Source organism: Balaenoptera physalus (genome assembly GCF_965194825.1).
Source record: "Balaenoptera physalus genome assembly, chromosome: 16".
In the NCBI taxonomy this organism is placed as follows: Eukaryota; Metazoa; Chordata; class Mammalia; order Artiodactyla; family Balaenopteridae; genus Balaenoptera; species Balaenoptera physalus.
The window spans coordinates 78,403,562-78,417,223 of record NC_138898.1 but is presented as its reverse complement, the minus strand read 5'-3'; the positions used below and the strand labels follow the sequence as shown (position 1 = coordinate 78,417,223).

The 13,662-nt window shown below is 38.3% G+C and overlaps 1 protein-coding gene across 3 annotated transcripts in view; it reads right to left on the bottom strand.

Moving 5' to 3' along the window:
• LOC309646222 (S-adenosyl-L-methionine-dependent tRNA 4-demethylwyosine synthase TYW1) overlaps window positions 1–13,662 on the bottom strand; it is a 229,241-nt gene that overhangs the window by 195,722 nt on the left and 19,857 nt on the right. The window lies entirely within an intron of this gene.

The following is a 13,662-nucleotide window of genomic DNA, read 5'->3' as shown; positions in this document are numbered from 1 at the left end:
GAAAAACAAAAAACGGGGCAATTATTTTCATGCTGTACTGAAGTTGGAAATATATTTTTTTTTCCCCTAGATCTGATGATTTTATGAGTGATTTCTATGAGAAACCTGAAATATCATAAGCCAGCTGCTTAAAGTTCATAAAGTCCAAAATCATTTCATTTCAAAAAATAATTTACATGGACGTCCAAATTTTTCCTTAGTGCTTTTTCTCCAGTGCCCTCTAATGGACATAAGAGGAAAAAGGAAAAGGAAAAAAATGGACCCGCAAACTATCGCAAACTCTTACAGTACCTGTGAAATTTGCTGAAAGTAGATCTTGTGTGTTCTCAGTGCACACGCACGCACACACACACAATGTTAGCGATATGAAGTGGGGATGTGTGGGCTATGGTTAAGCATTGTACACACATATCAAACGTCACATTATACACCCTAAAAAAAAAATCACATTGTACAACCCAAGTATATAAAATTTTATTTGTCAATCATACCTCAATGAAGTTGGAAAAAAAAATTATCCCAAACTCCTCACCCACTACAAATAAAGCTATAAATATCTTCTCTTAAACTTGGTAGATCCAGAAATCTACCTAAATCAGGCATCTCATGCACTGAAATCTATCCCATTTCAAGACAGTTTCACCTTTTAAAATTACTCAGATTTTTATTAAGAGTCATAAAATTATGTATTTGCTTTGACCCAGTATCTCAACTTGGAGAAAACATAAACCAAGAAAATATCAATACTCTCTTTTAAGTAAAAAAGGTCTCAGACCAGTGCTAATTACAACAGCAGAAAACCTGAAAACAAACTAAACGACCAACTCTAGCAGAATGCGTAAGCAAATTTAAAATGCCTAAGCATATTTCCTTCTCATTTCAATCTGTCAGGCTCTCAGAGACTGTAATGCATTTTCACGCACAGTTCTCATCTGACTCACAACAACGCTGTGAGGAAGGCAGAGGTTATGGTCCACGTTTCTCAGACATGGGGATTAAGGCCAGAGAAGATTAAGCTTTGCCTAAGAGCGCCAAGTTACAAACTGGCTGGCCCAGGCCCTGAACCTACATCCCACAAACCTGTCATTCTTAACAGCTCCTCTGCCAGGGCTTCTAAAATACAAAAGCTACTAAAAATGACAGCGACAACACCAACACACAGAAGTATTAGGAAATAAGGAACAAAATGCCGCAACAGGAACAATCATAATTTTAAATTCGGAAAATAATTTTGGATTCTATAGTTTAGTTTTACACTCATAGAGTATTTTTGGGTTATGATCTCTACAAAAGGAACCAAATATCCCGATATAAGAACGGGCATAGGACAGTGTGTAGTAAAGAATTTGGCCTTGCCCAAAGAGAAGTCTGGCCTTTCCCCAGTTCCTGGAAAGTAACCTCTAACCCCCTGGAACTTCCTGAGTGTTGGGAGTACCTTTATTCATGGTGGACCCTTCAGAGGCACTTGACAGTTTACGCTATAAGGGTGACTCATGCCAAATTTTGGGGGTGCTGTGCTGTAGGCTGGATTCAACCCCGTGGGCAATCAATCAATCGGGCATGCCTACATAATGAAGCCCCCATAAAAACTCTGGACACCGAAGCTCAGGTGAGCTTCCCAGGTTGGCGACGCTCCACGTGTCATGTCACACATCCGTGCTGAGAGGGCAACACGTCCTGAGGACGATGAACGAATGCTTCCCAGACTCTGCTCTATGCATCTCCTCCTTTGGCTGGTTTTTCTGTACCCTTTCCTAGCAATGAACGGTAATCATGAGGGTGACAGCTTTCAGTGAGTTCTGTGAGTCTTTATAGCAAATGACTGAATCTGAGGGAGGTTTTTACAGACCCCCCCCAAACTTGCAGTTGGTGTCAGAAGTGAAAGCAGTCTCGGGAACTGTGCCCTCAGACTTTGTAGTCTGTCTAACTCCAGGTAGACAGAAAGAGATGCTTCACGGGAAAAAAATACATTCAATCTCACTCAAAATTAAAGAAATGCAAATTATTATTTTTTAAGGTTATTATTTTTCACCTTTCAGGTTGGTAAGATTTAAAAGATTGAGAACACCTGGGGGTTGGCAAGGGTATAGAGAAACAGGCATTCTCATCTCTCTCTTATGCAGTACGAAGAAATAAAAATGTTTTCAGCTTTTTACAGGGCAATTTATAAATATCATCAAAATTATAAAATTCTCTTTGATCCAGAAATACAAATTTACTCAAGATAAATTTATCAGTCATGAAAAGTATATGAGCAAGAGTGTTCATTATAGGGAGTTCCCTGGTGGTCTAGTGGTTAGGATTCAGCGCTGTCATTGCTGTGGCCCAGGTTCAATCCCTGGTCAGGGAACTCCCACAAGCCACGCGGCACAACCAAAAAAAAAGAAAAAAAAAAACGTACAATTCAGGAATTAAAATAGGTTAAAAAAAAAAAAAAGAGTGCTCATTATAGAAATCAGAAAACACCTAAATGTTAATCAACAAGAGTCAAATAACTATGGGACATAATTGTGGACTACTACATAAACATTAAAATTAACTAGGCAGATATCTATCACAGGGCTGGAAAGCTGTCATGTTAAATGGAAAAAAGCAGTCTGTAGACTTGGAGTACAAAATTATTCCATCTGTGTAGCCCAAAAAACGAAGTTATACCAAAATGCAGGTGTGTTTGTAAAGGCAGTAAAATACCTGGAAGAATAGTGTCAAAGTGTAAACTGCAGTTACCTGTGAAAGTACATTTAGGAAGAACAGGGACAGGGGACTGTATTCTTTGAGTTTTTTAAACGTATGTAAACAGGGTATTAAATTAAATGAAACTCCAAAGAGAGGGTCAGATCAAGTTATAAATTTTCAAAGGATGGGACTTCCCTGGTGGTCCAGTGGTTAAGACTCTGTGCTTCCAATGCAGGGGGCATGGGTTCGATCCCTGGTCAGGGAACTAAGATCCCACATGCCATGCAGCACGGCCAAAAGATAAATGGAAAAAAAAAAAAAAAAATTTAAATTTTCAAAGGAAATATCTGAGAACAAGTTTAAGAACTTGAAAAGTGCCTCCCTGACATCAAGGATATGAAAGGGTAGAGAGTATGGAGATAACAAGAGAGGATTTTTGAGGATTTCTTCAGAGAATGTTAGAAAGGTATTTTGAGCTCCTTCATGTGCCTCAAATGAAGAGATGTTTGGGGGTGGAGGGCTGTGTTCTCACCTCAAACCCCAGGAACCTCAAAGAAGCCGCTATGTATCCCCTGCACTCAGACTGGTGAATGACTCCTGCCCGGGAAATCCAGAGGGCAGAAGGCCTGACTAGTTGCTTTAGCAAGTGAGCACTGCTGCTGGAGAGGAATCGGCCTGTGCTCCCAGAATAAAGAACTCAGGAGCATTCCCTTGGGAGCGGGGTAGGGGTGGGGGAGATCTTCGATCCTGGCCCATTGGGCAACCAGAGAGGAGAACAGACGAAAGACCTCAAAAGAGGGGAAACCAGAGGTACAGGGCTCCGAGGATGGAGTGAGGACCATCAGAAGCACACTTCTCAGAGTAAACGTGCTCAGTGCAAGGTGCCAGGTCCGGAGACACCCACGGACAGTGTCTCCAAAGGAGCACTAAACACGCTGCCTGGAAGAAGAGTCAAGTTTAAACACCTGACAATGAGACAGCACAAAGTCCTCTTGTGACAGTGCCAAGTAAGAACTTTCCCACTTCTCTTTATCTCCTGCTTCCCCCATCCACGCCCCAAACCCTAAGGAGATATTATAAAATAGCTACTAGCAAATACGCCAGAGAGCAGACAATAAAGAGGGGAGAAGTTTCACTTTGAATTAAACTGGAAACTTTGACTTCGTTTATTTAGTATTACTTAGTATTACATAGGACTGGACATTCTACCGCCAAATTAAGACTTTGTACCTTAAAGTGCCTGTCATACTTTATGACCAAAAATGACCAGAAAAGTCATGGAGTCCATCAGAGTTTTCATCCCAAGACAGGGGAAGGGGTCCCCCTCCCATGCAGGTTGAAAAAGGACAGTAAAACTCAAAACAAAGCAGCTTTTATGATAACTTCCCAAAAGTAATCCTTGTTGTAACATAGACTATACCAGTATTTATTACTTTAGAAAGATTTTTCTGTAAGATTTTTTAAATAAGGTTATAAAGACGTCTGAAGAATATGATAAATATTTTTATAATAAAATAGAGATTTAGGGACTTCCTTGGTGGCACAGTGGTTAGGAATCTGCCTGCCAATGCAGGGGACATGGGTTTGAGCCCTGGTCCTGGAGGATCCCACATGCCGCGGAGCAACTAAACCCGTGCACCACAACGACTCAGCCTGCGCTCTAGAGCCAGCGAGCCACAACTACTGAGCCCGCGTGCCACAACTACTGAAGTCCGTGCACCTAGAGCTCCTGCTCCACAACAAGCAAAGCCACCGCAATGAGAAGCCCGCACACCGCAACAAAGAGTAGCCCGCGCTCTCTGAAACTAGAGAAAGCCTGCACACAGCAACGAAGACCCAATGCAGCCATAAATAAATTAATTAATTTAAAAAAAAATAGAAATTTAGGTGCATGTGAAATAAAATTTAAATAAATATTCCAATATTTATTTAATTACTAATAGTGATTTTTTCTGAGGAGATGGAATTACTGGTAGGTTTTTGCCCTTTCTCTATTTTCCAAATTTTCATTATTACAAGTTTGTTAATTTATAGTGAAAAAAAATTTTTTTAATTTAATTTAATTTAATTTTTTTGGGCTGAGCCACTCAGCTTGTGGGATCTTAGTCCCCCAACCAGGGATCGAACCCACGCCCCCTGCAATGGAAGCACAGAGTCTAAACCACTAGACAGCCAGGGAAGTCCCTATAGTGAAAAAAATTTTAACTAGTCAAAATTAAATAAAAAATCGTTAAATTTGTTTCCTTAAATTACCATTTGCTATCGTATGAGTCTACCCAGAGTAAAATTAGAAGGTCTTCATGTTTTACAGATATAATAAGTACTCAAGACTTTTATATAATTCAAAACTAGTTATTCACCAACTAGTCCTATCAAAAAATGGTATTCTCATATGGCAATATCATAAATAATTCATAATCCAGTTGATACTAGTTTTTTTGTTTTATTTTGTTTTGTGGGCCTCTTATTTTGTTTTATTTTGTTTTGTGGGCATGGGAAAATAGTTCCCCTGACACTCTTTATCTTGAAAACTTCAGAAAAGTTGAAAGGTACAGTGAAGACCCATGTTCCCTTCACCTAGATTCACTACTTTTGCTTGATCAATATCTATCTATAAACACACACACACACAAACACTTGTAATACACATGTATGTATGTGTGTGTTATGTATAAAAACAAAATTTTGCTGAACCACTTGAAAGTATTTGCAGACACCACAGCCCTCACCCTTAAACTACTGCAAAATTCATCTCCAAGAAAAAGATATGAACCTACAGAACTACAACACCATTATTACAATTTGAAAAATTAACATAAATCTAATATTACCTAATAGAAAATTCAATTCAAATGTCCTCAAATGTCCAGACAATGGTCTTTTCTCTCCGATTCAAGATCAAAGTTTATACAATGCATTTGTTTATATTTCATTAGTCTTTTAAAATCTTAGAACAGTACCCACCCCACGTTTTATTGTTGTTGTTACTGTCTACAACAGAGACTCTTTAAAGAGCCTGGCCTGTTGTCTCCTACACTGCCCATGTTCTGGATTTGTCTGATTGTTTCCTCATTAGATTCAGGTTAAACTTTTTTGACACAAAATTGCATAGATGATGTCGCATACACCTTGCTACACATCATATCAGGAGGTACATAAGGTCAAGTTGTAACATAAATGATGATGTTAAATTTGATTCTTTGTAAAGGTACATTTTTCCCTTTATGCTTAGTAAATAATCTATGGGGGACTTTTTTTCCCCCACTGATTTATTTATTTTTGGCATGTCTAAGTGGTTTAGTTCCTGGCATGATGTTTTGAGACTATGTCAATATCTGTTCCTCAAATACATTTCACCTAATCCTTGCTTAAATCAATTATTACACTAGGGACTGCAAACAGGTAATTTCCTAATTCTATCATGCCTTCTTTATTTATAATCTGGAAACCTTCTGTAAAGACTTCCTCCTTACAAGAGACACAGAAGGACACTACATAATGATCAAGGGATCAATCCAAGAAGAAGATATAACAATTATAAACATATATGCACCCAACATAGGAGCACCTCAATACATAAGGCAACAGCTAACAGCTATAAAAGAGGAAATCGACAGTAACACAATAATAGTGGGGGAATTTAACACCTCACTTACACCAATGGACAGATCATCCCAACAGAAAATTAATAAGGAAACACAAGCTTTAAATAACACAACAGACCAGATAGATTTCATTGATATTTATAGGACATTCCATCCAAAAACAGCAGATTACAATTTCTTCTCAAGTGCGCACAGAACATTCTCCAGGATAGATCACATCTTGGGTCACAAATCAAGCCTCAGTAAATTTAAGAAAATTGAAATCATATCAAGCATCTTTTCTGACCACAACGCTATGAGATTAGAAATGAATTACAGGGGAAAAAACGTAAAAAAAACAAACACATGGAGGCTAAACAATACGTTACTAAATAACCAAGAGATCACTGAAGAAATCAAAGAGGAAATCAAAAAATACCTAGAGAAAAATGACGATGAAAACACGATGATCCAAAACCTATGGGATGCAGCAAAAGCAGTTCTAAGAGGAAAGTTTATAGCAATACAATACAAGGCTACCTCAAGAAACAAGAAAAACCTCAAATAAACAATCTAACCTTACACCTAAAGGACCTAGAAAAAGAAGAACAAACAAAACCGAAAGTGAGCAGAAGGAAAGAAATACAGATCAGAGCAGAAATAAATGAAATAGAAACAAAACAATAGCAAAGATCAATACAACTAAAAGCTGGTTCTTTGAGAAGATAAACAAAATTGATAAACCGTTAGCTAGAAATGAAAAAGGAGAAGTTACACCAGACACCACAGAAATACAAAGCATCCTAAGAGACTACTACAAGCAACTCTATGCCAATAAAATGGACAACCTGGAAGAAATGGACATATTCTTAGAAAGGTATAACCTTCCAAGACTGAACCAGGAAGAAATAGAAAACATGAACAGACCAATCACAAGTAATGAAATTGAAACTGTCATTAAACATCTTCCAACAAACAAAAGTCCAGGACCAGCTGGCTTCACAGGTGAATTCTATCAAACATTTAGAGAAGAGCTAACATCCATCCTTCTCAAACTCTTCCAAAAAATTGCAGAGGAAGGAACACTCCCAAACTCATTCTATGGGGCCACCATCACCCTGATACCAAAACCAGACAAAGATACTACAAAAAAAGAAAATTACAGACCAACATCACTGATGAATATAGATGCAAAAATCCTCAACAAAATACTGGCAAACAGAATCCAACAACGCATTAAAAGGATCATACACCATGATCAAGTGGGATTTATCCCAGGGATGCAAGGATTCTTCAATATACGCAAATCAATCAATGTGATACACCATATTAACAAACTGAAGAATAAAAACCATATGATCATCTCAATAGATGCAGAAAAAGCTTTTGACAAAATTCTACACCCATTTATGATAAAAACTCTCCAGAAAGTGGGCATACAGGGAGCCTACCTCAACATAATAAAGGCCATATATGACAAACCCACAGCAAACATCATTCTCAATGGTAAAAAACTGAAAGCATTTCCTCTAAGAACAGGAACAAGACAAGGTTGTCCACTCTTGCCACTATTATTCAACATAGTTTTGGAAGTCCTAGCCACGGCAATCAGAGAAGAAAAAGAAATAAAAGGAATACAAATTGGAAAAGAAGAAGTAAAACTGCCACTGTTTGCAGATGACATGATACTATACATAGAGAATCCTAAAGATGCCACCAGAAAACTACTAGAGCTAATCAATGAATTTGGTAAAGTTGCAGGATACAAAATTAATGCACAGAAATCTCTTTCATTCCTATACACTAATGATGAAAAATCTGAAAGAGAAATTAAGGAAACACTCGCATTTACCATTGCAACAAAAAGAATAAAATACCTAGGAATAAACCCACCTAGGGAGACAAAAGACCTGTATGCAGAAAACTATAAGACACTGATAAAAGAAATTAAAGATGATACAAACATAGAGAGATATACCATGTTCTTGGATTGGAAGACTCAATATTGTGAAAATGACTATACTACCCAAAGCAATCTACAGATTCAATGCAATCCCTGTCAAATTACCAATGGCATTTTTTACGGAACTAGAACAAAAAATCTTTAAATTTGTATGGAGACACAAAAGACCCTGAATAGCCAAAGCAGTCTTGAGGGAAAAAAAAAGGAGCTGGAGGAATCAGACTCCCTGACTTCAGACTATACTATAAAGCTACAGTAATCAGGACAATATGGTACTGGCACAAAAACAGAAACATAGATCAATGGAACAAGATAGAAAGCCCAGAGATAAACCCATCCACCTATGGTCAACTAATCTATGACAAAGGAGGCAAGGATATACAATGGAGAAAAGACAGTCTCTTCAATAAGTGGTGCTGGGAAAACTGGACAGCTACATGTAAAAGAATGAAATGAGAACACTCCCTAACACCATACACAAAAATAAACTCAAAATGGAGTAGAGACCTAAATGTAAGACCAGACACTATAAAACTCTTAGAGGAAAACATAGGAAGAACACTCTTTGACATAACTCACAGCAAGATCTTTTTTGATCCACCTCCTAGAGTAATGGAAATAAAAACAAAAATAAACAAATGGGACCTAATGAAACTTCAAAGCTTTTGCACAACAAAGGAAACCATAAACAAGACGAAAAGACAACCCTCAGAATGGGAGAAAATATTTGCAAACGAATCAACGGACAAAAGATTAATCGCCAAAATATATAAACAGGTCATGCAGTTCAATATTAAAAAAACAAATAACCCAATCCAAAAATGGGCAGAAGACCTAAATTAAGATATTTCTCCAAAGAAGACATCCAGATGGCCTAGAAGAACATGAAAAGCTGCTCAACATCACTAATTATTAGAGAAATGCAAATCAAAACTACAATGAGGTATCACCTCACACCAGTAAGAATGGGCATCATCAGAAAATCTACAAACAACAAATGCTGGAGAGGGTGTGGAGAAAAGGGAACCCTCTTGCACTGTTGGTGGGAATGTAAATTGATACAGCCACTATGGAGAACAGTATGGAGGTTCCTTAAAAAACTAAAAATAGAACTACCATATGACCCAGCAATCCCACTACAGGGCATATACCCTGAGAAAACCATAATTCAAAAAGAGTCATGTACCACAATGTTCACTGCAGCACTATTTACAATAGCCAGGACATGGAAGCAACCTAAGTGTCCAATGACAGATGAATGGATAAAGAAGATGTGGCACATATATACAATGGAATATTACTCAGCCATAAAAAGAAACGAAATTGAGTTATTTGTAGTGAGGTAGATGGACCTAGAGTCTGTCATACAGATTGAAGTAAGTCAGAAAGAGAAAAACAAATACTGTATGCTAACACATATATATGGAATCTAAAAAGAAAAAAAAAGGTTCTGAAAAACCTAGGGGCAGGACAGGAATAAAGATGCAGACGTAGAGAATGGACTTGAGCACACGGGGAGGGGGAAGGGTAAGCTGGGACAAAATGAGAGAGTGGCATGGACATATATACACTACCAAATGTAAAACAGATAGCTAGTGGGAAGCAGCCACATAACACAGGGAGATCAGCTTGGTGCTTCGTGACCACCTAGGGGGTGTGATAGGCAGGGTGGGAGGGAGAGGCAAGAGGGAGGATATATGGGGATATATGTATATGTATAGCTGATTCACTTTATTATACAGCAGAAACTAACACACCATTGTAAAGCAATTATAGTCCAATAAAGATGTTAAAAAGAAAAAAAAAAGTCCAAAAAAAAAAATAAGACTTTCTCCTGTGCCTCCCTTTTTTTTTTTTTGAGTAGCACAAGGATTGATTTTTTTTTTATTTGATGTAATATAATCCATTATGTTCATTGTATAATCATTATATTGATTTTTGATGTTCAAACTGCCCCATATTTGGCCTGTGGGAAACTCCTCAAGCTGGTTCCTATATCCTTTAGACACTGAGGACCTACCTACTCAACAAGACGTCCCAGGCTCATCTGTTACATTCCCTTCCCCAACTTGGAATCAGCCATTTCTTCAAGGAGCCCTAGTTCCTTTTAGTAGGGGAATGACTTTAGAAAACAAGATCTGAGTACTTACTCTGTTTGTTTCTAGGTCTGTGGCATAATAAAGAATACATCTGGTCTTTGTCCCTAGCTCCTGGCACAGAGCTTCAAAAAACCCTGGCATTTCCTAAAGAGACAGAAGTGTCTTTGTTATGCTAATGAGGTGACTCACAGTGGGCCCCTAGATAGCTTCAGGAAGAGAGCTGGTCACCAGAAGACAATCACATAATGCAACTTTGGGCCAGCTGGATCTCCAGGGACATGAGGGGGATGGGAGGTTGGCTGGAGATTGAGTTCAAACACCTGGCCAATGATCTAATTAATCATGCCTACATAATGAAACCCCAGTAAAAATTCTGGATGCTAAAGCTCAGTAGAGGGCTTCCCTGGTGGCGCAGTGGTTAAGAATCCACCTGCCAACCCAGGGGACACGGGTTCGAGCCCTGGTCCAGGAAGATCCCACATGCTATGGAGCAACTAAGCCTGTGCACCACAACAACTGAGCCAGCGCTCTGGAGCCCGCAAGCCACTACTGAGCCCATGTGCCACAACTACTGAAGCCCACGTGCCACAACTACTGAAGCCCGCACGCCTAGAGCCCATGCTCCGCAACAAGAGAAGCCACTGAAATGAGAAGCCCGTGCACCGCAACGAAGACTCAACACGGCCAAAAATAAATAAATAAATAAATAAATTTATAAAGTAAAAAATAAAGCTCAGTAGAGCTTCCTAGGTGGTGAACACATTGATGGGGTGGGAGGGTGATGTGCCCAGATTCCACGAGGAGGGGGCACAGAAACTCTGGGTCTCTTCCCCAACCCTCCACTCTCAGATCTTCCCCTATGCTTCCTTTCCATTTGGTGGTTTCTGATTTGTATCCTTCACTACAAAACTGTAACCATAAGTCTCTGACTTATAATGGTTCGATGTTGCGAAAGCGATACAAATTTAGTAGACACCTTACTTCTAATTTTGAATTTTGATCTTCTCCCAGGCTAGCCATATGCAGTACAATACACTCTTGTGATGCCAGCAAGCCAAGGCTCCCAGTCAGCCACACAATCACAAAGGAGCATAAACAACCAATACACTCAAAACCATTCTGTACCCATATAACCACTCTTTCACTTTCAGTACGCTATTCAATAAATTACATGAAACATTCAACACTTTATTATAAAATAGGCTTTATGTTAGATGATTCTGCCCAAATGTAGGCTAATTTAAGTGTTCTGAGTATGTTTAAGGTAGGTTAGGCTAAGCTTTGATATTTGCTAGGTTAGGTGCATTAAATATGTTTTTGACTTACAAAACTTTCAACTTAAAATGGGTTTATTGGGACATAACACCATTGTAAATCAAGGGAGATTTGTACAGTGCTTTCAGTGAGTTCTGAGTCATCCTAGCAAATTATCGAACGTGAGGGGATCGGACATGAGAACCCCCATACTTATGGCCAGTTGGTCGGAAGTCTAAGTGGACCCTTAGACTTACAGCTACCACTGAAGTGGGGACAGTCTTGCACAGGACTATCCCCTAAACCTGTGGGGTCTGACACTAACTCCAGGTAGTGCCAGAACTGAATTGAACTGCAGGTCATTTGAATTAACTGGGTGTTAGTTGGTGTCAGAACATGAAAGGTCCTTTCCACAAACACAGCCACAGCCACAAAATATTATTTATACGCGCACACACTTAAATTATAAATTTGCAAATATAACATGACAATAAACGTACATTTTTTAAAATCTTAAGTTCGTATCAGCCTACAAATCATACCACCTGGAAATCACATTAATGCATATGGATCTACTTTATCATTTTTCGCAGCTGTACAACAATATTATACCGTGTGGGTACATCATGCTTTTTTCAGCCAGTATCCAACAGCTGTTGTTATACCTGCTGCAAGGCATACCCTTGTGCAGATGCTGCTTTGTATTTGGGAAGATGTATCTTCAAGGCAAATTTATACATCTGGGCCTGCTGGATCACGCGTAAAGGCGTGTGAATTTGGTAAAGACTACCAAAAGCCCCTGCGTACGGGTAACCATTCTGGACTCCCATCGGAAAGGTATGGGTGCCTGTTTCCACAGAGCCTCACCAACTGTGCCTTGTCCAACTTTTGAATTTCTGCTACTTTTCTAGGTGAGAAATGTATATCAGTGTAGTTTTAATTTGCATGCCCTTTATTATGAGTGAATTTGAGGATTTTTTCATATGTTTAAAGTCTATTTGTAGAGCTTTTTCTGAGACTCGCCTATTCATGTGTTTTTCCTATTTTTTTCTATTAAAGTCTTTTTTTTTCATTCAATTTTTAAGAGTGCTGTGTATGGTAGAAAAATTAACTCCTTCTTTATAGCATAAGGGGCAAATATTTTCCCTCACTTTATCATTTGTCTTTTGATTTTGTTTATAGCCACGTGAATTTTTTTAAAAATCACTGACATTCAATGTTTTATTGTTTCCAGATTTCAGATAATATACAAAATCTTTCTTCAAGTTTTAAATAATGCATCTAATTCTATTATTTACGTATTTTTCAACACTTATATCTCTGATTGGAGATCTAACTCAGATTGGAGTTTATCCTGATGTATGTATGAGGTTCAGAGCCAACTTATCTTTTCACGAGTAGCTAGCCAGTTGTCAACATCATTTATCTAAAAAGTATATCTTCCCCCTGGGGAAAAGAGACACCCCTTTATCATATATGAAATTCTGTATATTCTTGGATCTATTCCTGGAATTTTATTCTGTTGCATTGGTCTGTCTGTCTCATCGGGAGCCAGTACCTCAGTGTCAGTTACAGATGCCTTGTAGTAAGTTTAAATACCTGATAGGGCTAGCCTTTCTCATTATGACTTTTGCCAAAGTTTCCCTAACTACCCTTGCATGTTTATTTTTCCACATGATTCAACCAGTCTAGCTCCAAAAAAAAATACCTTACTGGAATTTTAATGGGATTGCATCAAATGTATGTATTAACTTAAAAGAACTGACAGCGTTATAATACTGAGTCACCATATCTAAAAATGAGGAAGGTCTTGTCATTTGTTCAAGGCACTTTTACATCTTCCAGGAATGTTTTAAAGTCTTCCTCATAGAGAGTTAAGATTATTTCTTCAGAAGTGTATCCCTATGTGTGTGTTTATTTTTTATTTTTTTATTTTTTATTTTATTTATTTTTTTATTTTATTTTTATTTTTTATGTAGCTGCTGTAAATGGGGTCCTCTCCCACCACAGCTTCTAACTGGTTATTATCTGGGAATATAAAGGGTGCTGACTTTTCACCTTACTATGGCCTGCTGCCTTACTGAAC